This window comes from Planococcus citri, chromosome 3 (assembly GCF_950023065.1).
Source record: "Planococcus citri chromosome 3, ihPlaCitr1.1, whole genome shotgun sequence".
Classification (NCBI taxonomy): domain Eukaryota; kingdom Metazoa; phylum Arthropoda; class Insecta; order Hemiptera; family Pseudococcidae; genus Planococcus; species Planococcus citri.
The window spans coordinates 52475912-52500904 of record NC_088679.1 but is presented as its reverse complement, the minus strand read 5'-3'; the positions used below and the strand labels follow the sequence as shown (position 1 = coordinate 52500904).

At 34.9% G+C, this 24993-nt stretch overlaps 2 long non-coding RNA genes across 4 annotated transcripts; both read left to right on the top strand.

Moving 5' to 3' along the window:
• Window positions 1-571: 571 nt before the first annotated feature.
• LOC135840258 (uncharacterized) lies at window positions 572-7426 on the top strand. Of its 3 annotated transcripts, XR_010557716.1 has the most exons (8): window positions 572-993; window positions 1108-1160; window positions 1291-1406; window positions 1474-1574; window positions 1641-1736; window positions 1795-2035; window positions 4967-5089; window positions 5160-7426. It is a non-coding gene; the product is annotated as an uncharacterized LOC135840258 (long non-coding RNA). The 3 variants fall into 3 exon arrangements; XR_010557715.1 differs by having other exon boundaries at window positions 4967-7426; XR_010557717.1 differs by lacking the exon at window positions 1795-2035 and having other exon boundaries at window positions 4967-7426.
• Window positions 7427-9074: 1648 nt separating this feature from the next.
• Window positions 9075-21687, top strand: LOC135840242 (uncharacterized). Its single transcript, XR_010557713.1, has 3 exons — window positions 9075-9411; window positions 10004-10129; window positions 15275-21687. It is a non-coding gene; the product is annotated as an uncharacterized LOC135840242 (long non-coding RNA).
• The last annotated feature ends 3306 nt before the right edge of the window (window positions 21688-24993 follow it).

Here is a 24993-nt window from a genome sequence, read left to right as displayed (position 1 = left end):
ACTTTGAACTAAAATTACTCAAAATTTAGAGTGGACACATAGGTATTTTAATACATCAAAATGTTCGTAATTTTATCCTCTTTAAAATGGTGGTTACCGAAAGCTCTACCTCCAACCGTTCAAAAGTTTTAGAAGATTGAAGTTGCGAAAAGTGGTTACTGGTCAAAAATAGCTGACTGTGATAACAGTGATAACACGACTTGAACACTTTCCGCGACTTTGATCTTCAAAAACTTTTGAACGGTTGAAGGTAGAGCTTTCGGTAAACAACCATTTTAAAGAGGATAAAATTACGAACATTTTGATGTATTAAAATACCTATGTGTCCACTCTAAATTTTGAGTAATTTTAGTTCAAAGTTCAATACTTACCGCGCGCAGCTTGTTTTCACAACTTTAAACGTCCAGAAGATTTGATCGGTTGCATCTAGAGCTTTCGCTAACAGCTCATTTTAAAGAGGATGAAAATCCGAACAGTTTGGTACTTTGAAACATGCATGTGTCCACTGATAATTTTGAGAATTTTCAGTTTAAAGATGACGTACGTAGTATGCAAAAATCCGTAGAATAGAAGTATTCATAAAATCGTTATTTTTACTCGAAATGACAAAAATTTAACATCAATCGATAGGAAATTTCATCGTCTTTAATTTGAGACCTCATAGAAGTTCACCCGAACTCGCGAACATTTCAAAAAATTGCGTTCATTACACGAAAAATTGTATGCATACTTACGGCGTTTCCTTTGTTTACGTTCTGGGAAGGAAGAAAATGGCGGTCCAGCATACCCCCATAATACTAGTGATAACATACGGCTCTATGATTGGTTGTAAATTGTATTATATTGTAATTGGCTACCAGATTGATGACGTCTTTAATCATTTCACCCAATAGGAAAATAGGAAAACAAAATGTTCAAATTTCTCAAAATTTTAAAGTGCTCTTTTGCTGATCGCCATCTTGGATCGGATATGATTTTCGACGAATTCAATGGGTAATTTTTAATTAAGATTAACTAATTATTGTTCGGAGTTTGATTACACCTATGTCATGTGTATTAATACCTACATATTTATTCGGATACTTTATTCCAAAAAAAATTTCGTAGGTGACGCAGGGTAACTAGAGTGATATACATACCGGTAACAGCTAACAGATAAGGTTATTGTCATATTGGTAGTACATATTAGGCCGGAGAACCGTAATTTTGAATCAGGTATATATTTTTCTAAATAAATCATTACTAACGTTTTTTAATTTTATTCTGTCCTTTGGTACAATGGTACGATAGATTCGATGATATTCAACGAAATTCAGCGATGGCCGAATGTTACTGTAAATTTAAACAAATGTACGACGAGATTGGAATGAAACCATATGATGACTTGCTACGAAGCTGTTCTACAGGTGAATATACCTCCGACTTATAACCTTCCACGATTATTTTTTAATTTGTTTTAATACCTCTGTATAGATTCGAATAATGGTGCAACCAACAAGTAAAACTGTTTTTATGGCTACCTATTTCGGTGCGACTGGAATCGGCTGGAGAAGTTTGCGAACGAATTCCTAATGGTAACTATTGTTTGGTATTTTTAATCGCTTTTTTGACGAAAATTCAATTTTCCATTTCATTCGCAGATAATTTTGACGTGTGAGTTTTCTGAATTTGGTTCGATTATGGGTGCCCCGATTCCTTTTCTTATTTTGAAATGAATGCTGCCGACTAATCAGAAGGTAAAAGTTTTACCCAGATCATTTTGAGAAACGATTTTAATTATTTTTTCGTCTGTAGATTACGGAAAATTTTGATCTGGAAATTTCGAGTGAATATGTTTTGTCAACAATGGATTGCGTTGTCCACACGGTCTGGAAAGTCTTCCAGCGTCTTTATCGATATCGTGACACTTTATTTCGAACCGTTTTACGTAATCTGGAAATGTTATCTACGTCGACGTATGGATTGGAATTTTAGTTTCGTTGACTTTCGACGTTGCGCTATGCGCCGAATACTCGAATTGCGAATGTTTTTTATGGTAAATGTTTGCTTTGTGCAATTTTGCATTTTTTTTATTCAATAGAATTTTTCATTCTATTTTGTTCTTAGGTTGTTTTTCGGGCTGCGGGGAACCTTCTACGGAGAAAAGATTATAAAAAATTTTATCGAGTCGATAATTCCTCAATAATTTACAATTGCTGGATTTTTTTGGTTAACGACAAATTTGTCGACTATCGAGTCGATTATTTGCGCGTCGACATTTCAACAACTTAAGGTTCTTTTTAGAATTTGTTGTTGTTTCAAAGAATTTTGTTGTCTGATGAATGGAATTCGTTTGGAGAGCTGAATGCTCGCACCGATATAATTCGATAAATTTCGTGTTTTGGCGACTTTGACGTCGGTATTCGATATCGCTTGAATTTTGGAGAGCTGAATGCTCGTGTGGATATAATTTGAAAAATGTCGCTGGAGAATTCTAGGGAGCAGAATGATGGTGTGAAACAATTTGAAAAAACTTTTATTTCGCCAGAATTGCAATTTTTCGATGGTTTGTGGATCATTTTTCGTGGGATAAGCTTTATTTGGTTTATTTTTTCGTAGATTTCGATTTTTCAAACCATTTTTCATGCATTCAGTGGTTTTTCTTTATAAAAAATTATTTGAAAATTTGCATCAGGCGCTAACGGCACTTCTAACTACATAATACTTTGAGCTTAAATTCCTTTCGGGATTCCAATCATGGTCTCGGTACATGTTTTGTAGGACGTAATTCACGAATTCGGCATTTGGAACCATACACTGGTTTCTCTTTACGAAAAATAGTTTACCACGTTCGAACTGTGCTGCTAGGAGTCGAATCTGCGTCGACACCTAGTTTTTCGGCTATATTTCTCAGATACGCGTTGTCTGTTTTTATCCGGTAGTCTATATATTCGCTACCTGTGTCTGGTACTAGTGACACGATCACGAATTATGCGTTCGCCGCCGCTTTTTCTACGAATTATTCTACCTTCTCACATACTTGTTCGATTGTTATGAAATGTCTCTCCACATCTTCCGGACCTATTTCCACGTATAACTTATCGTCGAATAGCCTAGGGAGCTGTTGCGATAGTGCCACTAGCGTCATCTTCGGCGCTATGGTTTCTGGAAGTCTAGGTAGTAGCCTTTTCACGACCGCGGCGGTGATCCCGTTCCAATTATCGAGGTACTTTTATAATAAAGCTTTGCGAATCTCTTTCCTTCTCGCGGTAGAAAGTATGCACGGTTTTCGAGGTCCGTATCGTTTTGCGGCGTTCGGGTAATAGATGGTCCTGGAGAAAGTGGAATCCAAACGGTTCGCGCCCAAATAGCCGTACTAGTGGTGAAAATACGTGATGATGTCGTATAGGAGACTGATGATCTAATTAATTCGAGTTCATCGACCTTTCTGTATAGTATGTCATTTTTTATTGTGTAATTATTTCCTAAGTTGTTTATTTTCATCGCGATCGCCTTGGGTTCTCGAATTTTTGTCTTTTCGTCCACTTCGCCGTATTTCAATGCCTGTTTGATCTTTCTTTTCGAAGTCCGTCGTCCAGGTCTTTTTTGGTTTTAACGTTCAATATCGTTTTAGTCAATTCATCAGACGGGTCATGTCTGGTGAATGTCAAATGTATCATGTTCACGTTCAATGTTATTTCGATGGGGGGGGGGGGGCATAGGTTCGAAATATTTTTTGTGTTCTTTTTAATGTTGAAAAAAATATCAAATGAATTTAGTAGGTAGTATAATCATGAATCTGCGCTATTTCACATAGTTTGGCGATTGGTGTTGTTATCGATTCCGGTACGTTTATTTTTCGTCGAATGAGCCACATCTGGGCTTCTTTAAGCACAGTAATTAGCGCTAGGACGCGTTTTTCGATGAGTGTGTAATTTTGTTGGTGTTTGAGCATCGCGCTGATGAACATTACGATATTGTCATTGCTTTGATCATCGCACTGATAAATGACTCCGTTTACAGTGTCTTGATCACTCGCGATCTCGATAAAAATTCTCTCCTTGGATCGGGAGACGCAAACTCAAACTTTTTCGAGTATTCTTCAAACAATTCATTGAACGCGTTAATGTGTAATTGTGTCCATTCGAAATGATTGCCCTCTTTGTAACAGTTCGGTGAATGGACGTATAATTGGTATAAATGACCTGTTAATTTTTGATCATGAGTCGTTGGACTTGTTTTATCGATTTTAGAACGACTTCATTTTTCTTTTTTTGTCAGTGTTTGTTTTTGAATTTTTCGAGTTTTTTAATTTTTTTGTCTTGCTTTCCAATTTTGTTGCTGTCAATGGTAGTATAACCCAGGTGCTCGATTTTGGTTTTGAATAATTTTGTCTTCTTTGCATTTAGCGTTAACGATCGATCGCGTGCATTTTTTCTTCATTTATGGAAGATTTGAATTTTTTATTAGGTTAATAATAAATGAGAAGTGTTGTTCGATGGTTTTATTTTCGAATACTTTTTCTACATTATTAAATTTTTTTACTTCTATTACAATGTCCATTTCTCTTACATTATGTACAGAATGTAAAATATTATCGGATGAAAATTTCGGCGGATCCTGGAATTTTGTCACATCGCGATTGCCACTTCGATTTTTTCTTCCAACCTCGTGTCGCGTGAAATCAGAAAACCGCACGAGAGCCTTTTTACAATATAGAATAGAATTGTCATATCGACTTTTCCAAATTTCATTTGAATTTTGGCGGCGTACAGTAGTGGATTTTCTTTTCCGCCGTTGGCAACTTTGATGACCAATGAATGTTCGGGTATGTTGATGTGCGTTATCGCGTCACGATGATATTTCCCCATTTTCCTCAACAATCTTTCGCAAATTATATTCACTTCAGCGCCGGTATCGATTAATCCATAAAAATATTCATCTTCGATTGTAGATGGTACTATACATACATGTATTTTTTTTTCAGGTGATGGCGGCAGTGGAATGTTCGATGGAACTACGTTTTTAACTAGAACTATGTTTTTGGATTTCTCTTGGTTTGAAACGATCGGATGGTAATCGAGTACAAGAACTTGTTGGACTTTTTCCGGTGACTTTTTTATTTTATCGTTCTGTTTTCTTTGTTGATGTTTTGTTTTATTCGATTTTTTATTTTCCAGGTGCTGTTCAACATCGGTGGAATTGTCAACATCGCGATGAAAATTTTTTGAGTCGTCGGTCGTTGACCCTGGAATTTCCAGAATCAGCTTTTAAATTGCTGTCTCGCTGTATAAAAATGTATTTTCATTTATTTATATATCTACATATGTATATGTTTATTTTTTTTTTCCCGCCAAAATTTGAAAATTATTCACATTTCACGGCCAAATTAATTTCTGAGTTCAGAAATTTTAAATTAGGAAAAAATATCGTTTTTACTCTCATTTTGAGCGATTTTCAAACGAGCCTCGGCCAAACCGATGAACGAAATAAGAATCTTCTTCCCTTCCTCATTCCTCATTAACTGTTTCTTATTACTAGGCTTCTAGCTGCAAATAACACAAAGATGAAATGAATTAGATCACAATCATACATCTTTGCAGCTTCGAGTTACAGCTTGAATGCAATTTTAATATTATAAAAATATCGCTCCTTTCTATGAGTGTACGAGTAGTAAAAAGAAAAATACATAATAAAACGCGTATAATGTATTATTACTTTTTCTCACTACGTTTCTGCAAAATTGGGTCTTCGTAACCAATCATAATTAGGTGGTCATAGAAAGGATCATCTTCAGCTATTCTTGGTTCATTTTTACGCATTTTATATGGTTTATACGAAGTGTATAATTTGAACAGGGTGTCCACAAGACTGGAAAAGTCAGGGAATTTCGTAATTTTCACGCAAAATCCCTGGAATTTTGAAAAAACGATCAATTTCAAATTTTGGATAAGGACCTGTGATGAAAGAAAAACGTTATTTTATACTTCTCGAAAGACAAATTTTCAAAAGTTTTTGCCCTCGCTTCGCTCGGGCTTGTTTTCTTTTCTTCTTCATCTTTTTCAAAAGCAAAATGAACATTTTCGCCCTCGCTTGGGCTTGTTCTTTTTTCTTCGTCAAAATCAACTTCCTTCGAAAAAAACATCATTCAAATTCTAAAATTTTAAAAGCCAAAAAAACTGCTTGTCCTCACATGAAAAACCTCGTTTTTAGGCATCTCGAAACGAAAACTTTCAGAAGCTTTCGCTCGAGCCTGTTCTCTTTTCTTTTTCCAAAGTAACTTCTTTCAAAAAAACATCATTCCAATATTAATTCAAGAACCAAAAATTCTTTGCATTAAAAAAACCTCGTTTTTAGGCATCTTGAAATGAAAATTTTCAAAAGTTCTAGCTCGAGCAAAAAACAAATTTCATATTTTCAGGCCTCCAAAAATCCAAAAAACCAAAGAAAATTTTTATACCTAAGTCATATAAAGTGGCCAAAATTGCTGCATGTTTTTTAATTTAAAAAGTTAATAATCGAAGTTTAGCTGTTTTTTATATCCGAAGAAGTATCCAGTTCGAAGAGAAGCTTATGAAATAAAATTACACCCCCCCTCCCCCAAAAACCTCTTTAATTAAACTGTGGGGCAAGCATAGAATATGAAAAAAATATCTGGAAAAATGGAAAAATTGGTCTGGAAAACCTGGAAAAGTCAGGGAAAATCATTTCCAGAAATGAGTGGACACCCTGTTGAATAAAGACACCTTAAGCGTTGGAATTTGAAGGTAGATACTTATTGTATACCTATATTATTTGTAGGAATCCACACCATTCTGATGGCTTCGGTTTGCTTTCGCAATTGCCTACGTGAACTGGAAATTCAGTACTTTGGTCAGTAAAAATCCACTGAACATGAAAATGTAGTACTTAACAAACGGAAATATTATGAAACATTCCGAGTGGAATGCCTATCTTACATGACTAACGAGACGAAAAGCAAGATTGTAAAGATTATTTAGATACCTTTTAAATATAATCCTTTGTAACATGCGACCGAGTTTTACCAGTTGATCACAGCTGAACATTGCATTGATGAGTTCATGATGTACTGATAGAAGACATTATGACTTATCTAGAGCCATTTCTACGAATGAATTTCAAGTTTAAAATTTGAATCAGTACAGACAGCAAAATACAAAACTCCAGAAACACCATAGATTAATGCGATTGTATTGTCATTTTGTTAGATAAAGAGGTGTTAGATGTAGTCAATTGTACTGATGCGTGGTTGTGAATGACTATTTACTACGCTATACTATTTTTAACGATAATTATGTATGTAGAATCAGTCTATAGAGCAATGTGATGTGTACCTACCAAATTCAGGCAGCAACCGGCAACTGTGTTTCAACTTTTACACAGTTTTTATATGATAAAAATTGAACAATAAAATTATCTTTATCAATGATTGTTATTAGTTCATCGACTTCACAGTTGCTGCATTTCGTTTTCGATTCTATTTGCAGTAGGTAGGTACTGGATTGTAATGGAAATCGCCTGTTACACCACAGTGACAAAAAAGGTAAATAGTCATAGGTGTTTTGGGTCATACGTATAACGTATATGTTCTAAAATCGAGCTATAATTTACGTGAGATCCAGCTTCACTGCTGTATGCCATAATGTAAATAACTTACTTGGGCGACAGCTGCCGTAGAATAGTGCCTAACTTACATTCAACTTTCAGTACACCTAAAAAAGAATTTCATACAACATGAATTTAGTTGGTTTCACTGAGTAGATTTTTTTTTTAAATCAATTTTATTTTTTCTCCAATACAGTGATTTAATTAGGGTTGCTGCTTTTACTGTTCAAAAGTTATTCTATTCAGGTTCAAAGTTGTAAAATTAATTAGTCCCGCAGAGTAAAATTCAAACTTTGAATTTATAAATCACCGAAAATTTTCTTTGAGCACGACTACCTCTTACAACAAAATTCAAGTTCAAAGTTTAAAAAACGGGTGATCCGCGTAATAAAGCATCCTTAAGTTAGGCGAGTAGGTATACTTTTCAGTTTTTATTTTGTACACTTTTTCAACTTCAAAAACTGCATAAAGTTTTGAGAAATAAAAAGCAATAAAGTAAAGAGGATAAAATGCAGAATACATTATTTTAATGTTTTAATAGAACGCTGAGGTGCTCACAGACAATTTCAAGCAGTTTCTATTCAAAAATTTATTTTTACTCCTTGCGACTGTTTTACAACTTTGAACCTGAGTAGAATAACTTTCTAACAACCAAAGTTACAGCTTTCAGTAAAAAAAAGCAAAATTAATGAGAATAAAATTTTGATTCCGTCAGTACAGTTTGCTTTTTTAAAACACCCATGTATACCTAGGTAGGTACTCACTGAAAATTTTGAGTTGAGCACGATTCAAAGTGGACCCAGAAAAAATCCATTAATGAAATGTTACGGAAAACTCAAAAAATTGTAAGTATAGAAATATTTTATCGCCTGTAATTTGATCCCGATAAATTTTCATGTAAAAGATCGCAGATGATGAGATGAATAATGATTTAATCAATGATGTTTCATGAATTTTGCGATAAAAATAAAAGAAACTTGTAAAAAAAGGTGAAAATTCAAAATAATACAGAGTTGCGTTGCGAAATACTAGCATATTTTGTGTAAAATAATGAAAAAATTAAAAAAAATAAATAAAAAATTAGAACATTAATAAAAAAATAAAAACGGAGTCATTGAGCGGTAATCGTCTCCTTCTATGATGTCACGTAGACTTTTTTGAGGCAGTGTTCGGCCTTCTTGTATTGTCCGTCTAACATAGCTTGAGCTGAATTGTGTCAGTCGCATTTTATGGAAGCCAAAAAGGAATAACAGAAGGGTTTCCCAAATTGATTTGCTCTTATTTTGATTTTTTTTCAATAAACTTTTTTCAGCCAATCAGCCATAAATAAACATGCAAAAAATACATAGCCAATAATTTTTACTTTCTAAAAAATTTTGAGAACCAAAAAAATTTGGAAAAATTCATGAGAAATTTGTTGGAATTCGGCTTATGCAAATGACACAATTCAGGTCAAGCTATGTTAGACGGACAATATAGGTGGTGTTGGTCAGTTGCGAGGTGAGATCGTGAGAAACCGAGAAAGTGAGAGTTGTCGCATCATGGGCATCATCACATGTCGCTACACAGTGCCTTACATCTTCGCCCGCAGCTTGAATCCGCTTGAAAAAGTTCTTGTAAAATTGATGACAATTAATTTGTCAATTTGTGCTTTTAGACCTTTCGAGGAAAAAAATTGTTTTTTTTTAGAGAATATGAAAATCGCCACCCCAATATGAACCATCACACATCAGACCAAAAATTTTACGTCAAGTGGACATACGTGAATTATAAGTGGAAGCCTCGTTGTTTTTGAAGTCATAATGTGTAAGTAAAATAAGTAACTTTTCTGTAAGTTTTCAATCAGTTTAAAATTTAACTGCCGCTTTTTATTGCAAAATCTTCACTAAAACGACGATGTGAAATGGTGTCCTGAAGAAGAATTTTTTCAAATTTCCCAGGCAAGATGAAATAATTGGTAACAGTAGTTCGATTCTTATAAAAGTCAGGAATTGTGATAAAATTTGAGCACCAAATTTCTTCAACTTGTCCGCGGGATTTTTAAAAAATTCTCCGATAGAACACTAATTCCCATTATTTTAAAAGATTTTCGCAAAAAACGGTGATAGTTAAATACTACACTAGGGTACTATAATAAACAGCGGAAATAATCGACGCCATTTTGGCTGTCTCACGATTGTTTACAGTATTATAGTACCCTAACATGAGTACCTACAAGCTTCCTTCATAGTGGAAATAAATAGATAATTTCTACAGAAAAAACGTGCAACTTTTTCAAACTCAATTTTATACACTTTTGAACCACTAAATTGGTAAAATAATAACATTTTTCATAAATGATGATTATTCACTAATAGGTTAATAGTTCTTAAATTTTATATTTTGTTCACCATTCTAGGTAAAAGTCAAAATATTTCAACTTTTACTTGGAAAAAATCAAATTCCATGGACAGTACAGAATATCTCCATTTGAAATCTATGCATTTGACTTTTATGTGGAACATTTCCATTGCCACTATACAAGGTTAGTCAAAAGTCACGAATTTATATTAACGATATAAGTCAATATTCATGATTTTTCAGGGGAAGCAAATTAAGGTTTCAGTTTTCGATATTTCTACAGGAACCTACTAAAGCCTGGTACACACGTATCCAATATATTTGACAAAACAGGCTTGTCAAATTGGATGAAATTTATCACATATATTTGGTTACATGGAAAGTCAAATATATTAGATCATGTAAACGCTCTGATAATCTAAGTTTTTTTTTCAAATTTTCAACGTTTTGTTGATCGATGACACCAATTCTGAAAATAGAAATTATTTATATTCTCAGAATTATCTTCAGAGTTGGTGTTTATGGTGTCTCCGATCAACAAAACGTTAAAAATTTGAGAAAGACATCATCAGAGCGTCCACACAACCAAATATGTTTGATAAATTCAATTTGATTTGACAAATCGAGTTTGTCAAATATATTGGATCGTCTGTACCAGGCTTAAGCTAACAAGGGAGCCCCCCCCCCCCCCCCCACGTGATAATCTCCGATTTGAATTAAACTTGGAGTATTGGAAAGAGGACCTCAAAAAACACCCATCCCCAATTTTCAGCGGCTCAAGTTGATTTCTCGATTTTTGGCAAGCGTTTGAAGTTTTGTGTACACAGGTAAAGCTGTTCAACTCAGAAAACGGGAAAAAACTACAAATATCCATCTCTCCCGCGTTTCAACTTCCGGAGCTCAAATTTGGGCCAAAGGTAGTCTTCTAGATGGGCATATACAATTTCGGCACAAGATAAGGAAGCACACCAGGGGTCAGTAATGACACATACAAACTCGGCACATAAGAAAAAAAGAACGAAAGTAACACATACAAATTCGGCACATTAGAATAAGCGAACGAAATCGAAAAGAACACATACAAATTCGGCACATTGGAAAAAATGAACGAAACCGAAAAGAGCACATACAAATAGATACTAATTCGACACGCTAGAAAATAGTCAAATAGGTAAAATAGATAGAACATGTATCCACACATTATGTTTTCAATAGATTTCATCCAAGGCAGATATGTACAACATACATACTTATCAACAAAGTAGCTAGGTACTCTGTTAATTCATGTAGGTAGTAGGTACCTACAATACTTACAAGTGAGATGCCTCAGGTGACATTCACCGATTTCAACGATTTTTGCACCATTGGATAGAGGACATCGAACATGGCCTTACCCCAAATTTTCAGCTGCTGAAGTTGATATTTCAGCAATCCAGGACGATTTTTCGATTTTCACATGGCAATTTTGAAAAATTGACCAAAAATAGTCGCCCCAGGTCGCATCCCAAATCCTCTCACCTCTCATATTACATGGGCGTTTGTACATTATGATGAGACTAGTCCATAGTGAAATCTTCAGCTGCTGAAGTTGATATTTCAGCGGTGTAGGGCGATTTTTCAATTTTTGACCAATTTTTATTTCAAAATTGCAATGTGAAAATCGAAAAATTGTCCTGCATGGCCGAAATATCAACTTCGGCAGCAGAAAATTTCACTGTGGGTTAGTCTCATCATATGTATTAAAATGCCCAAATAATATGAGAGGTATTGATATGCGACCTGGGCCAACTATTTATCGACAATTTTTCAAAATTGCTAAGTATGTACATACGATACTTATGTGAAAATCGAAAAATCGCCCTGGACGGCTGAAATATCAACTTCAGCAGCTGAAAATTTGCGGTTATGCTATATTCAATGTCCTCTGTTCTGGGCCAACTATTTATCGACAATTTTTCAAAATTGCTAAGTATGTACATACGATACTTATGTGAAAATCGAAAAATCGCCCTGGACGGCTGAAATATCAACTTCAGCAGCTGAAAATTTGCGGTTATGCTATATTCAATGTCCTCTATCTAATGGTGCAAGAATTGTTGAAATCACCTCGGGCACCTCCCTTGTTAGGTACATAGAATTAAAATTACATCCATCCCTATTATCCGTATTAGAGTACGTACCTAAACTAGGTACCTACTTGCGTATTTATGCGTAGGTTAGGTGCGAAAAATTTTTTACACTCAAGTTTTAAATGCGAGGTTTATTCTTTCCTATGTGCCGAGTTTGTATGTGTTAATTTCGTTCTTTTTTTTCTTGTGTGCCGAGTTTGTATGTGCCGAATTTGTATGTGTCATTAGGGAGCGATTTCTAGCATTGTGCCGAGTTTGTATGCAAGAAGTGAGAATGTGCCGAATTTGTATTTGCCCTTCTAGATACCTGATCGACTCAGACCACCATTGGTCGGATCCGGCCTTCCCGTCAGAAAACAGAATTTTTTACTGTTTTTTCTCTTGATTTCGGTGAATTTGAAAAATGGCCGTTTCTTCCCACACGGAAAAAAATTTTAACATAAATTACCTGTTAAAAAATAATAAATGTCCGCCAAAAAATATATTTTACCCAAAATTAGGTAGAATTTACAAACCTCATAGTAAAATTTACTAATCTCATAGTAAAAATCACTCAACGTGTGGTTCAATTCGTGATGAAAGTAAAAATTACTTTTCTGTATAGTATTTTTCCCACAAAATTCAATGTAATTTTTACTATTTACGGATGGTAAATTTTTACTATTCTGTTCTGGTAAAAAATAAAATTGTATGATTGAATAAAAAGTACTGCACCAGGTGGTATTATCTGTTGCGATTGTAACGGTAATTTTTACTATTCACGGATAGTAAAGTTTCACTATTCTGCCCAAGTAAAAATTACTCAGTTATAAAAGTAATTTTTACTATTATTTCTAAGTAAAGCCCTTTTTATAATGAACGTAGCGTTTCACGTTTTTTTCTACGGCAAAAGTTAATTTCATGTATTACAACGGAGGCATTTATAATGGTAAAAAATTTCAAAGTGCTTTTTTACGGCAAAAGTAAAATTAATTTTACTTTTGCCGTACTTTTTACCGTAGAATTAATCGTAAGAAGCTACGGCAAAGTAAAATTAATTTTACTTTGCCGTAAAAAAAGCACTTTGAAATTTTTCAAATTTTTGCCGTAGAAAAAAACGTAGCATTATAAAAAGGCCTTAAATATCACGCATTGTGAGAGTAATTCTTACTACATGGAAAACACGAATTACTGTGTCAATAATAGTCCGGCATATGACAAATATGACAATAGGAGTAATTTCACCCCCCCCCCGCCGATCCTCCGGGACAACTTTTTTCTTAAAGGGGACATCCTGAGAAACATTTTAAAGCAAACTTGCCAAAAAAAAAGTTGGCCTTACTTACAAAATGGCGGCCATTTTGATTGACAGGTCAGCCGAAATCTCAGATTTTGCGTTTTAACATAGGACTTGCACGAACTTTTTCAAACTTTACAAAGGTAGATCGAAAGATCATGCAAAAATTTATCACCTGTCAAAATTTCAAGGTCTGAAGTGCGTTTTTCGATTTTTGGTGAATTTTTGAAAATCGAATTTAGGCCAAAAATGAGGGAAAAAATCAAAATTTCACCAAATTGACCAAGAAAGCTGAAATTTGGGATATACCCTATTTTCGACATGCCAAATCGATTGGAAACGGTTTCAAGCCGTTTTGAGCAGTTCTGGAGCCTCCAGCAGATTTTTGAAACTTTGAATTTTCACAAAATTTCATCAAATAATGGAGATGGAAAGCTGAAATTTACTCTATACTCCAATTTTAACACCCTCTGAAGACAACTTCAGGTGGGTTCAAGTAATTTTAGGGCATCCAGCGACTTTTTTGAAAATTACTGGAACCTCCAGTAGATTTTTGGAACTTGAAATTTCCCCAACATTAAATTATCAACTGGAGTTGGCAAGCTGAACTTTACTTCGCAGATTACATGATGGTTTCAAATGGTTTTGAAATTTCAATTTTCCAAAAAAACGTCATACAACCTTTCAAAAAGTTGCTGGAGGCTCCAAAACGACTTGAAATTCACCAGCAGTCAACTTCGTAGCGCATTGAAATTAGTTTTCAGAATGAATTTCGACTCTCCATCTTGGCTTGATAAAATTTTGGGGAAATTTCAATCTTCAAAAATCTACTGGAGGCTCCAGTAATGTTCAAAACATTCGTTAGAGGCTCTAAAATGACTTGAAGTTCACCAGCATTCAACTTCGTAGCGTATTGAAATTACATAGTTTGCAGAATGAATTTCGACTCTCCATCTTGGTTTGATAAAATTTTGAGGAAATTTCAAGTTTAAAAAATCTACTGGAGGCTCCAGTAATGTTAAAAAAAGTCGTTGGAGGCTGTAAAATGACTTGAAATCCACCAGAAGTCGTTTTCAGAGGGTGTTAAAATTGGAGTGTAGAGTAAATTTCAGCTTTCCATCTCTATTTGATGAAAGGGTATAGGAGGATAAGGTACGGTTTTGGGCCCAGAAATGGATTTCGACGAAATTCACACCAAAGGTTACCCATGATGAGAAGATACGCTCAAAAAATTTTCAGACCCCCAGACCTTTTTTTCAGGGGGGAGGGGCCAAAATGTGTTTTTTAAACTTTATTTTCCAGTGTTTCGCCAAAAGTAGATAAAAATTTCGCGTTTTTTTGTATCGATTCTTAAGGGTGAGGGGAAGCCTCTGAAATTTTTTCAAAATTTTTCGGACCATTTTTCACCAAATTGTGGCGTTTTGAAAATTTTGAGCGGCCATTTTGTAAAGAAGTTGCGGAGGTACAGTCACCATTTTTTTTCCTAAAATACGTTATTTAGTCAAGATTATACCATAAAAGTTTCAACGAGTTTGAGTTGGTGCAACATTGTCAAAAAAAATAAAAACTGACCACGCGTCATATTTGCCGGGGGTTGGGCATGATAGTCCACGGCGCTATCGTGGGAAGTTACGTAGCGTTCGCGCGCGTTACTATCGTTCGTGGTTGTCTCATAGTCCAGTCAAATAGGGGGGAAAAATGGGTGAACCACATACTCGTTATTCCGATCAAATATTTTTTGGTGAATATTGTCAGAAATGTTAACCCCCTCCCTTCTTATATACCCCTCGAAATGGCGTTTTTTCGTCTTATTTCATGTTTTTTAACAATGAAAATTGCGAGGAACAATTTTCTAAACATGTTTTTTGGATGTATTTACGACCCCTCAATATCATATATTTTTTCGAAATTTTTGTTTTGGCAGGTCCGTCATGGTGAATCGACCGGATCCGACTGTCTGTTCTGTTCAGAAAACCGAATTTTTTCTTGCTTTTTCTCATGTTAAGGTTATGTGAAAAAATTTGATTTCTGATGATAATTCCAGATCCGGCCAACAAGTTCATTTGGTGGGGTGAAACGGTCATTTTTCAAGTTTCACCGAAAATATGAGAAAAAAAAACTAAAAAATTCTGTTTTCTGACCGGAAGGCCGGATCCGGCCAACGGTGGTATGAGTCGATCAGGTATCTGGAAGATTACATTTGGCCCAAATTTGAGCTCCGGAAGTTGATACATGGGAGAGATGGTTATTTGTAGTTTTTTCCTGTTTTCTGACAAGGGGACCTCCTGAGGTGTCCTCATCCGATTTCAGCTGCCCAAGTTCATTGACTATTCTGGTGAGTTATGTTTTTTTAAAAAAAAGTACATACTTGATCAGTAAAAATGTAAGTCCTAAAACTGATATTAACCCCCCAAATCGAAATTTTGCCATTTCCAGCCATTCTGGAGCCTCCAGCGCTATTTTTCAATTTCTCCATAATTTTGAATTTGCTCCAGAAGGCGTGAATATGAAATTGGGCAGCTAAAAAGCGAGTTATGTGTTATACTCGATCTGTTTAACAAGTTTATCCACTTTTGAGTTGGTTTTGGGAGGGACATACACCTCAAAGAGTGGTTTTTTGACCATCTTTTTTTAAATTCTTTATTCGAGATACATGCGGGCAGGATTATTGCTGCCATCATATCATGTTAAGCATTACATAATTGAAACAAAATTATTTGAATAATACTTATTTATCTATATAATATAAATTTCAGCTTTAAATAGGATAAAAAAACATGATTAAAACATAAAAAGGTTTAAGACTATACTTAGGTACATAAAATCTACTCCAGGTTATTTTATAAAATAAATAAATAAACAAATTTTGAATGTTTTTTAATTTGGGGAGCTGAGATATTCTTCCAGGGTATAATAAGCCCTAGTTATCAGCCATTCTTTGAGGGCATTTTGGAATTTTTTGCAGTTGGCTGGTTTTTTACACTTCCTAAAATCCGATTATATACCTACTTTTGCAGCAGATGATACAGTACTACACTGCCACACTGGAGAAGTTTTGTGTGGTGGTGGGGAGTTCTAAGGTTACCTCGTGATCTGGTACTGTATAGATGCCAGATGGGTAATTTTTGGAAAGGTTATAACCCTAGTATAAACCATGACAGATATGTGAGATATGTCCAAAATATATTGTGATATTATAGTGAGAATCTTTATTATCAACAAAGGTGGGCCTGCATGTTTGTCTTAGAGGTAGTTTATAAATTGTTCTTAACCCATGTTTTTGTAGAGTGAGAATTTGCTTGACATAAGATGCATTACCTCCCCAAAAAACTACCCCATAGGCCATTGTAGAGTGGAATAGTCCAAAATATGCAATTCTGAGAGTTTTTTGATTTGTAATTTGGCATAGCTGAAAGAGTAAAAAGTTTATAGATGACAAACAACAGGTTAATAATGTGATGTATACATCCCATTTTAAATTACATTGAACATCAGCCCCTAAGAACTTTGCGGCACTTGAGACATTATGATTAGGTATAGTTGAGAGAGTTTCTGCTACCTGGTTTGCCTCCTTGGGGGTTACATTGAAACGCACTGTTTTTTCCAGGTTCAAGCTCATGCAATTTGCATTAAACCAACAGATTGAGTTTTTGAGAACATGTTTTGTTTTTTTAAGCTGTGTGTCCCAGCTACAACCTTTTAAAAACAGAGTTGTATCATCTGCAAACTGTGTTAGAAGTATGTCAATGTAAGATGACAAATCATTAACATAGAGAATAAATAATAGAAGTCCAAGTATGGAACCTTAGGGGGACTCCTTTGTCTATTATTTTCTCTTTAGAAAAGGTGTAAGTCTCACCATTTTGGATTTTGACTATTTGTACCCTATTTTCGAGAAAGGATTTCAGTCAACTGTGGATTGGACCCCTTATCCCATATTTTTTCAACTTTCCCAGTAGAATTCCGTGGTTCATGGTATCAAAAGCTTTCGATAAATCACAGAATATTGCCAATGAATTTTCACCCTCTTGGCCAGCTTGGAGAATTTTGTTCAATAAATTAAATATTACTTTAGTAGTGTTTTTTCCACGACGGAAGCCAAATTGTGTTTCACTTAGAATGCTGTTAGCTGATAGGAATCGTATCAGTCGATTATACAACAGACGCTCAAAAATCTTTGAGAATACTGGTGTTACAGAGATGGGCCTATAGTTGTTTAAATTTGATTTTTCTCCTTTCTTATGTACCGGGCTTACAATACTTGATTTCAAGCTGTCTGGAAATTTTCCCTGATCTATGGAGTCATTAAAAAGTTCAGCAAGTATATGAGATATGTAGCGATCAGCTTGTTTGATAAGGCCTACATCTAAACCATAACTATCCCTGGAGTTGGAATTTTTGAGACCTTGTATGACATTAGAGACTTCAGCTGCAGTAGCTGGTGACACAAACATTGAGGAATCATTAGTTGGAATAAGGGATAATGGGTCCAATGTTTGAGAAGAATTAACTACGTTATTTGCAACAGTTGCAAAATGTTGGCTGAATAACCTGGCCATATCAGCTGAGTTGGTAAATTTGGTGTCTTGGAATGTAATATGATCAATGGTTTGTTTGCATGGTTGATATGAGTTTATTATCTTCCATGTAGTTTTGCAAATATTATTTGATACTACAACTTTGTGAGAGTTTGATTCTACATATATTTGCCCAATTGATCAATTTTTTATATTCCTTTTGAAGGAGCTTGTATTCTATTTTATCATCTTCAGACCCACCAAATTTCCAATTTGAGTAAGATTCCAACAGTCTAGTTTTTAGGGTGCGTATTTGGGTTTGAATACTATGAGGATAATGTAAGTGGTTAGGGTTATGATTTGTGTAAGTTTGAAGTGGGAAAGATAAGTTGTAGTGGTTCAAAAAAATATTTAAAAAATTAGAAAATCTTGAATTAATATCACCTATTTTCAGTACATCCCAATTTTCAGATTCCAGAGAGTGGAAAAAATTATCAAAATTTGTTTTAGAGAATATGCGTTTTTTTAAAGGAGGTTGTTTTGCTATATTCACAGATTTTTTGACCAGTTTCAAGGGTAGGAATACACTATTGTGGTCTTGGTCATCAAAAAAAATTAGGAACAAAAGTAAGTCGAAAACAAAAGCAAAAATTTATCTTTGAACACAACTGTCCTATTATGGTCAAATAATTTATAAAAAAAAAATATATGTTTAGAATGTGCTGGTCAAGTTTCCTGTGCATAAGGTTATGTAGAGCTACATATGTAGTTATTAATGGATAGAAGTGATAGAACCTTTTGACTCTATGTATGAATTTAAATCTCTCGATGTTGGGAAGTATATTTTTGTCCACGCCTGTCTTTGGTCATATGTATTCACCACCTTCCTGTTTCTGGCATATCTCCGTATGTAGATATCCCATTGCATGTTCCCTCCAGAAGAATACACATACATCTTCTGTCATTTTGAGGTATATTTTTTGATATTCTATGTGGCGGGAAAGGGTTACTTCCTTGTCACCTTTTTGACGTGGTTTTACTATTGGGAATAGTAATATTACATACTCCACTTGGAATTTGTTGAGAAGTAGGTTGATAATCTTTTTGAGTTCTTTCTCTATGATTTCATATGGTTTTTTCGAGAAATTAAGTTTGAGTTGTCCGGCAGATACAATCAATATACATATTTACCTTTCGGTTCAAACTTCTCATCTTTAAGGCTGTCATAGATATCTGAGAGGCTCACTTGATCTCTCAAATATGGAGGGAGACTATTATTGCTACCCACTTCCCCTCGTTTGAGGAAATCGACACTATACTGTCTCCTATCGCAATATGTTCTTTGAACAATTTACACATTGGGGCATCTAAGTTTCTAGAAGCTGCCCCTCTGGCCCCTAGTTTTTGGAGTTTAACTACTCAAAGAATCCATCTTTGCCTGAAGCTGCATTTCTTATTTCATCCATAGCAGGTGTAGGATCAATACTGAGAGTTAACATTAGGGCATGCATCAAATAATTACCAACTACTCCCAACTCTGGTTACTTTGTATGGTATGGTTAACTAATGTGGTGCTGAGGCAGCGTTTTCAAAATTCAAAATTTTTTTGTTTCCTTTCCAAAATGAGGTACCAAAATTTTGACAAGTGTGCGTGTATTGTGAGGATGATTGAGTGCCAAAAGAGGTGACAAAACCCCAGTGACCTCCAATGGTGAGGTCTAGGGGGGGGGGGTCAAAATTTTCAAAATGTTCAAATTTCATCAACAAAATGAGTTAGCGGCGAAATCACACTTGGCACTCATACTTATCGACATGTGGATGTCAAATTTGGTGGATAGCCCCCCCGGGCCATTCATATGGTGAGGTGCCGGGGGGATTCAAAATTTTTAAAATTTGTTCCAAAATGAGGTATCGCCAAACTGACAATTGTAGCTGATAGTACATCACTGACCAACTTCAAACTTGCCCTCAAACCCCCAGTGACCCCAAAAAGGGCACTGTGGGAGCCCATCCACACTTTTTTGGAATTTTCAAAATTGAGGTACAGAAAACGAACTTTACATTTGGGTTCTGGTTGTGGGCCAAAGGTGATTGACCATCTCAAAACCCCAGTGATGCCCATAGGGGAGTTGCTGGGGCGTTTTCAAAATTCAAAATTTTTCCATCTCTTTTTTGAAATGAGGTACCAAAATTTTGACAAGTGTGCGTGATTTGTGAGGATGATTGAGTGCCAAAATAGGTTACAAAACCCTAGTGACACACAATGGGGAGGTGTAGGAGGGGTTTCAAAATTTTCAAAATTTTCAAATTTCATCAACAAAATGAGTTAGCGGCGAAATCACACTCGGCACTCATACTTATCGACATGTGGATGTCAAATTTGGTGGATAGCCCCCGGTGCATTCAGATGGGGAGGTGCGGGGGGGATTCAAAATTTTTAAAATTTTTTCCAAAATGAGGTACCGCCAAACTGACAATTGTAGCTGATAGTGCATCACTGGCCAACTTCAAAATTGCCCTCAAACCCCCAGTGACCTCAAAAAGGGCACTGCGGGAGCCCATCCACACTTTTTTGGAAGTTTCAAAATTGAGTTACCAGCATACAAACTTTACATTTGGGTTCTGCATGTTGGCCAATGGCCAGGGCTGGAAAACTGAAACTGAAACTGAAACTGAAAACTGAAATTAACTGGAACTAAAATGAAAAAACTGAAACTGGAACTGGAACTGGAACTAAAAAAGTGAAAACTAAAAACTGAAAACTGAAACTGGAACTAATTGGAATTTCAGTTTTTTTTTTCAGTTTTCAATTCAACTTTTTTATTGAAGAGCTTTATTCCAAAGTGATTTTTGTTGCTAAAATTTGTTCTGTTTTGAAAGGTCGGTGCACCTTTTCTTTCTTTGGACATAGAACAATTGCTTGTAGAAAAAATCACTTTGAAAAATTGATGACTTACCTCACTTTTGAAGTAAAAATTTCTGTAAAATGTGCTTTTTTTGCAAATGACTTAACCCACTTTGGAATAGAGCTCTTCAATTGCAATCGCTCGATGTAATAAATTAATCTTAATCATTTTCTTCTCTCTAGAGTGTCTCTTGAGAATTTTTTCATTTTTGTAATAAAACTTTGAAAAGAAAAAGATATTACTAATTACTTCTGGGATCGCGGAGCGGAGCGGAGGTGGAGGCCCGGAGGCCCCCGGAGGGTACCCTTTTTTTGCCTTGCTCCGGGAGCAGGAGCCGGAGCAAGAGGTACTTGAAATTTTTCTACTGGAGCCGGAGGTGGAGGCGGAGGCACTTACAAAAAAAACCGGAGCTGGAGCTGGAGCCGGGGGTATTTTTTTCAAATAGCCAGAGGGGAAGGCTCAAAACCCCCCCTCCTTGACCTCCGGAGGCAGAGCTGGAGGGGAGAACCCCCCGGAGGGTACCCTTTTTTGGGCCTTGCTCCGGGAGCCGGAGCTGGAGCAAGAGCAAGAGGTACTTGAAATTTTTCAAGTGGAGCCAGAGGTGGAGGTGGAGGTACTCATGAAAAATGTCCGGAGCTGGAGCCGGAGCCGGAGGTATTTTTTTTTTAAATTTGGGAGCCGGAGCTGGAGGTGTAGGCAGCGAGGCACTGGACTGGACCCCCCCCCTCCGCGATCCCTAAATTACTTTTTGTCTTTTCATTTCTAATTTTCTATTGAATTATTAATGATATATGTAATAAGATATTCACTTCTTATGAATGATCTTATGACTATGAGAGTTATTTTGTGAATTGCAGCTGTAAAACAGTAAAACTCTGTAAATAACTCAATAAAAAAAAAAAAAAAAAAAAAAACTGGAAACTGGAACTGAAAACTGGAACTGAAACTGGAACTAAAAAAATGAAAACTGGAAACTGAAAACTGAAAACTGGAACTTAAAAAATGATAACTGAAAACTATAAACTGAAACTGGAACTAATATCATTTCAGTTTTCCAGCCCTGCCAATGGCGATCAGTAGGGCTGGGATTTATATGCGCTAAAAAATCGATTGTATGCGCCTTAAATATGCGCTAAAAATTACGAAAATATGAGAATATATGCGCTAAAATGACAAAAGTATGCGAAATATGCGCTATTAAAGTACAGCATGTCGCATATAAAAATGAAGTTTTTTTTTTTAATTTGGAGCTAAAATTGCAGTTTATAAACAAGAAAACTACACGCATTCAGATTTATATCATAAAATAGCATTTTCTTTTTACAAAATGCAAAAATTGAACATTGGAATAACATCCGATCATCAAATGCTCTTTAAAAGTATCGAAAACTGGTCAAGATACAAATAAAAACAATATCCATCATTTTTTACAAAAAATTGGCTAATATTTCATGGTTTTAATTCTTTTTTTCAATTTGAAAAACATATAATTTTTTTCAAAATTTTGTGTTTTTAAAATCAATTTTTGTAATTTTTTTTCCGAAATATGCGCTAACGACTCGAAATATGCGATGAATATGCGCTATAAGAGCATTTTTTGATGAAAATATGCGAATACCTATATGCATTTATATCCAAAATATGCGGAAATATGCGCTAAAAAATTCCACCATTCGTCTGAGAAATGTATGAATAGCAAAAGAAACAGAGATATGCGATAACTAGTATAGCCAAAACGGATGTGCGTTTGCATATAAATCCTAGCCCTAGCGATCACCAAATCACCAATCTCAAAACCCCAGTGACGTCCATTGAGGTGGTGCAGTGGGGATTCAAAAATTTCAAGTTTTTTTTCAAAACAAGGTACCTACCCTATTATTTATTGCCGCCATCTGAATCACAGTACACAGGGACAGGTAAATGCACATACATGAACTCCACAAACAACGTTAAATGTCCATAAAATATAGTGAAATTCACTCGGACCAATTTGATTCTCTTCTACTAAGTCACAATTTCAAGAAACCTATGGTTGAATTTGAAAAATGTTGAGATCACTAGATTAGAAAAACTGAATTCTTCTATTAAAATTTATGTTCTACACTGATAGAAATTTTTCGTAAAACTTACTGTAAATTATGCATGATTTACAATATTTTTGGTAAATGTAGCCTTTCCTTTTTACAGTAAGTAAGTATTACGAATCACGGAAAAAATGGTAAAACACCTTTTTTTGGCATTTATTTGATAATTTTCTGTATTCAAGAAGAAGTTTTGTGTAACCATTGAGATAAATTGGGGAATGATTACTTGATGGGATGATTACGTAAAATTTCAAGTAATTTATACTGAATTTCAGAGCAAGTAGAACTGAATTCTAAAGTAACAGTTATATGGTAGGGGAAAACAACTGTTGCAGCATAATTTAAAGAAACAGTAACTCGGTATTTTAGGTATAGTTACTATGAAAATTGTCCATCATCGCCTTATCAATCACAGTATCAATTACAGAAATGGGAATTGTCACTTGTATTGTTGAAAATAAGGAATACTTATCCTACAAAAAGTATAAAAGCCATTTAAGTACTGTAAGAATTACATAAAACATTCCGTAACTGTTTCAGTGTTCACACTGCAATCAACTCAGTATACTTTTACTGAAACATTGCATTTTTCTCAAGCTTTCCTTACTTCAATCATGGTATTAAATCCTCTCTCTAAAATTATGATTATTTTGGAAAATGATTATCTGTTCAATTTTCAACAAGTAATAATTTATGCAACATTTTTCCAAGTTCATTTGTTTTTCAGTTTCTTTTTTTTTAACATCTTACAGTAACCAAATTTTCATTTTTTAGCAGTTGATATGCACATTAATCTGTGATTTATTTTACACAATACATACCTATTGTTGAATTTCATAGTAACCATCGTTTTGCAATTTTGAACCTCAGCAACTTTTGAATGGCAACTGCCAGAATTTTGATTAAAACCCATGTTGTAGAGAGAAAAAATCTGAACATTTTGGTTTTTTGAAATACCTATGTGCTCACTAAAAATTTTGAGGAATTTCAATTTGAATTAAACGCTTGGTAAAAATTTTTAAATATAAAAACGCTCGTAAAATCGTTATTATTCCTAGAAATGCAAAAAATTTATACCAATCAATCAATAGCAAATTGTGATTTTTTCAAATTCAGTTTTATTAAAGTTTTACTCAAACCCCTTATTTTGCCCAAAAAGTGAATGAATTATTTTTCATCAATCAAAAAAGCCTTAAGTATTTTCAATTTTTTTTTGGTTAGGTATGAGTAGCTAATTTGAAAATTACCCATTCAAACTTTTTGCATCAATTTTTTTTTACAATTTGATTTAAAATTTGAATCAAGCATTTTGAAAACCCCATTCTGAACTTTTTAAAATTTTTCAGGAAATGAAAAAAACTGTTTGTGCGCTTTATTTTTATGGTATATAGTCCGGCATATGACAATTGGAGTAATTGCACCCCCCCCCCCGCCGATCCTCCGGGACAACTTTTTTCTTGAAGGGGACATCCTAAGGAACATTTTAAAGCAAAGTTGCCAAAAAAAAGTTGGCCTCACTTACAAAATGGCGGCCATTTTGATTGACAGGTCAGCCGAAATCGCAGATTTTGCGTTTCAACAGAGGACTTGCACGAACTTTTTCAAACTTTACAAAGGTAGATCGAAAGAACATGCAAAAATTTATCACCTGTCAAAATTTCAAGTGCTAAAGTGCGTTTTTCGATTTTTGGTGAATTTTTGAAAATCGAATTTAGGCCAAAAATGAGGGAAAAAATCAAAATCTTACCAAATTGACCAAAAAAGCTGAAATTTGGGATATACCCTATTTTCGACATGCCAAATCGCTTGGAAACTGTTTCAAACCGTTTTGAGCAGTTCTGGAGCCTCCAGCAGATTTTTGAAACTCAAACTTCCCACAAAATTCCATCAAATTGGATTTGTAAAGCTAAAATTTATTCTAAAAACTAATTTCAATACGCTACGAAGTACTGCAGGTGAATTTCAAGTCGTTTTGGAGCCTCCAGCGACTTTTTGAAAATTCCTGAAACCTCCAGCAGATTTTTGAAACTTGAAATTTTCACAAAATTTCATCAAAATGGAGATGGAAAGCTGACATTTACTCTACACTCAAATTTTAACACCCTCTGAAGACGACTTCAGGTGGGTTCAAGTCAT